The sequence below is a fragment of the Eretmochelys imbricata genome, chromosome 4, assembly GCF_965152235.1.
Source record: "Eretmochelys imbricata isolate rEreImb1 chromosome 4, rEreImb1.hap1, whole genome shotgun sequence".
Taxonomy (NCBI): domain Eukaryota; kingdom Metazoa; phylum Chordata; order Testudines; family Cheloniidae; genus Eretmochelys; species Eretmochelys imbricata.
The window spans coordinates 27,737,578-27,741,902 of NC_135575.1; the positions used below are offsets into that span (position 1 = coordinate 27,737,578).

Consider the following 4,325-nt stretch of genomic DNA (forward strand, 5'->3'; position numbering starts at 1 on the left):
GCTTTGTACAACTGTAGGCCTTGACTCTGCAATTGGATCTGTTCCTCTGGGGTCTTATCACCCACACCAATCCCTGTTGAAGTCAGTGGAACTCTGTATGGGTCTGCCAGTGCAGACCTGAATGTAAGACTGGGGCCTTTTTTATAGTTTTCTCAAGCCAAACTCCAAAACTGTACAGAGCTAAGAACAAGAGAGCAGATTGTATATAATATGATTGACAGATGACACTGGTGTTAAGAGAAAAGGAGTACTTGTGGCACCTTAGAGACTAACCAATTTATTTGAGCATGAGCTTTCGTGAGCTACAGCTCACTTCATCGGATGCATACCGTGGAAACTGCAGAAGACATTATATACACACAGAGACCATGAAACAATACCTCCTCCTGCTGAAGACATTATATACACACAGAGACCATGAAACAATACCTCCTCCCGCTGGGGAGGAGGTATTGTTTCATGGTCTCTGTGTGTATATAATGTCTTCTGCAGTTTCCACAGTATGCATCCGATGAAGTGAGCTGTAGCTCACGAAAGCTCATGCTCAAATAAATTGGTTAGTCTCTAAGGTGCCACAAGTACTCCTTTTCTTTTTGCGAATACAGACTAACACGGCTGTTACTCTGAAACTGGTGTTAAGGATATTTTTTAATTTTTGAACATATTAAAGGATTTAAAAACATTTAGACATAACACTAATTATTGCGGAAGAATTAAGTCAAGATGCATTGTAAGTTCTTTGGGGCATGGGCCATTTTTTTGTTCTGTGTTTGTACAATGACTGGTCCATTACTGGGGATCATAGTATAGAACGATAATTAATTAATTAATTAATAATGAGATATGAGGTGAGATGTAAAAAGTCAAATGGATAGAAGGATGAAAAAAGGCTCTTCCCTCAGCAGCTCTAGTATTCTGAGGAAAGCCTTTGTATTGACTGTGTCTGGAGCCTGGCTCAGTGAGATAAGGTAGGGAAGAATTTACAAACAAAGGCCTGGTCTTACTACGCAGTACTTGTGTTTGACTTTACTACCATGAATTGTCTCAATGAAATAACAAAATTACTTGTGGTAGTAGATACAAGCATGTTCGTGAATAGTTTAATTGATTTCAATGAGGCTACTCTTGGTTGTGTAACTTTAGCGCCCTTTTGGCCAAGATGGAGTCTGCTCTGCAGGCAGCTCTGGCCAAGAGACAGTGCACGCAGGAATGCACAAGGAAAAATCCCCTCTACCCCAGGGGCATCTGTTCCAAATCCCTCAGAGTGAACACACCCCCCCCCAGGAAAAGTACAATGGATATAATAAAGGGAGATATTTATTTACAAAGGGATGAGAGGAGAAAAACAACAAGAGGAAGTATAGGGGGAGCAGTAGAACAGCGTTGCTTCCAAACCAAGGCCCCACAGGCCCAATGGTAGCACAGTCTGAAAGGGCAGACACTGACTATGTGTCAGCACACAGAGTTCAGGAGTCCTGAGCAAAGTTCTAGTTCAGTGCTGAGTCTTGGGTTCTCCTGGTCGTCTTCAGCACCAGTGAACTTTCCCCAAGAAACCCCTCTGGTGCCCTCTTCTGCTGCTCTCTGCAAAGCCACACAGAGCGACCACCTCCCCGCTTAACTAACTAGCAGCCTCCCTCCTTATTCCTAGCGCAGAGTCACAAGCCCCAGTACTCACAGCCCCATGCAGCTCTGGGCGGCAGTGATACTGGGTCCAGCTCTGGCCTGTCCTCCTCGGGCGATTCCTCCCTGGCACAGTACTCCTCCTGGCTCCTGTCCTGGGGTGTCCCCAATCGGCCACTCTGTCCTTCCCAGGCTTCAGGCAGGTTCTCTCTCCTTCACTTTTTTGTCCAGGGCTTCACGGCTGCAGCCCTTCTCTTCCAGGGCTCCAGAGCTACACCCCCAAGTTTCCCTCCTTTCTCTCACTGCTCCCCCTCCCCACTAGGAAAAAAGATTTAAAGGGGCCATGCTCTCTAAACCCCAAGGGGTTACACTCTCCCCCCCCCAAAGAAATAATCCTTGATGTCCCCATCAAGGTGAGCAACTCTACACTATGGATCCCCAGCAGGAGACACAGGGCCCCCATTTGTCAAGAGCATTTCCATTATCCATCTCACAGGACCCCGAGGGGTGGAACAGGTTTCCCATGAGGCAACTTGCCCCTCGTGGCACTCCAAAGATCTGTGGGTCACTGGGTTCTCCTAAACGATCATACGTCAGCACACACCTGGGCTTCCCTTCCCTAGAGGAACGTCTAGGCTGGCTGTTGGGTATTGGCTCAGGTGACACCACTGAACATGGAGGCAAGATGATGGGTCCTTGAGGCACAAATTCGAGGGCATCTGGGTTTAAAATGGCTGTTTGCAGTACAGGGTTCTCTGCCTGCACCAAACCTTCCTCATCGTGTTCTTGGGACGTCCCCACAGCGTCAGACAGTGGGGCCTGGGAAGTACTTATTGTGGGTTCTTCCCCTTCATCATCTCTTTGTGCTACAACTAGAGGATCCATTAGGGCTGGGGCATTCCAAACTGGATGAAGTGCCACAAGGCCGAGAACGCAAAGATATCGATCCGTCCCAACTTCGTTTTATCGAACATGTTTATCATCATAAGGCAGGTCTCCTCATTAAATGCAGACCAGTTGGAGTTGACCAGGGCCTGCTTGAGTTCTTTGATGGAGACGTAGCCACTGCGATTGGCATCCACTGTCTGGAACCAAGAAAAGGCCTCTGGGTCCACGCCAGGGGGCATGTTACCAGCAGGAGCCCTGGCTCCATAGGGTCCTGGCTGAGGGCACCATAGGGACTGGTAGATGGCTGCCCATAAGGCCCTCCTGGGGCTGGGCCTCCTGCATAAGGTCCCCCAGGAGCTCCAGATGGTGCTCCTCCTGGGGTGGGATGCCCATAAGCCCCTCTGCCAGATGGTGGTCCATAGGGGCCTTCAGGTGCTGGGCCGCCATAGGAACCACCAGGAAGCAGCCTACTTCCATACTGGCCTCTGGAATAGTAACCGCCCTGCGGGGCACCTGGGGCTGGCCCTGCTGATCCGGGGTAACCCTGCCCGTACGGGTAGCCGGCCATGGCACTCTAAACTCCAAGGGGTTACAGTTTTAAAATCAAACTCTTGTGTAAGGTTTTGCAGGACTGGGGCCAGAAAGGATAGTAGAGAATGGTACCTTAAATGAATCCGCAGAGTTGTCTAAAGATGAGTAGTGATGTTTTTGTGCTTCTTTGTATGTGAAAGGGGATGGGTAAGTAACATTCTGCAGAGACTGAAGTGCGAGGACATGGCAGGCTTGAAGGAGTTCCACACCTTCACCTCCTTTTGCTTTGTGTTTTGTGTAAAGGATTTCATCATTAGTGAGGCCAAGGCAGTAGCAATGTGCAATGTTCCAGAAGTGATAAGATATGGTATATGGATGGATTTGTGGGGAAAAACCCAATACAAATAATAGGTAGGGCACACAGGAGTACTTGTTTCCATTCCTAGCTCTCCTAGTGACTTTCTGACCTAGTATAAACTTAAACGTTTTATGGGTATAGCTATACCATTATAACAATACTGGCAAAAGCCTCTTAGTGTATATTGGCAAAAAAAAAGTACTTTTGCTGGTCTAGCTTGTACTGCTTTGGTAAACAAAATAAGCTAGAACAGCCAATGCTGTATAATTGCATTTCCACTTTTGTTGGCAGAGAAATGTTGCAGAAAAATCACACCCCTAACTGATGTTGCTATGCTGCAAAAGTTTCTGGTGTAGGCCTGGCCTCTGTGTGACCTGGGTAAACGTTTCCTCCCCCTCGCCTTCTTTTTCCAGGGGGTATGAGAACCCACAGCCCCCATGTACTTCAGTGAGCAACATGAGTGCTGAGAATCTCTGAAGATGAGGCAATTTAATCTCTCTTACTTCCTTTGCCTGGCTGCTACTGGGCTTAATTAAGGTGTATGAAATAGTTTGAGCTTGTTGCATGAAAGGCACTAGAAGTCCAAAGTATTTAGTCATTTGATAGGAGTGCAGGGAAAACATATTGTTTAGTCAGGCCAAAGAAAACTTGGGAAAGGAGATTTATCTTTCACTTCAAGGGTCCTGTCTTAATGCTTTGAAGCACCAAGGAATGGAGCTTGTATTCAGTACTGGGAAAGGATATGCTTACCTGCCTTTGCAACTGGAAACAAAGCTATCATATATAATATATAGATTTACATAATATATAGAGGGGAAAACAATACCAAGGAGACAGAATAAAATCCATGAAGTTGAAAGAGGAACTTTGGGGTCATTACCCCAGCTGATGTTAGATCAGCATTGCTCCAGTGAAATCAGTGAAGCTA

The 4,325-nt window shown here is 46.9% G+C and overlaps 1 pseudogene; it reads right to left on the reverse strand.

Moving 5' to 3' along the window:
- Positions 1-2,504: 2,504 nt before the first annotated feature.
- On the reverse strand, positions 2,505-3,076 carry LOC144263777 (peflin pseudogene; annotated as a pseudogene).
- Positions 3,077-4,325: the final 1,249 nt, after the last annotated feature.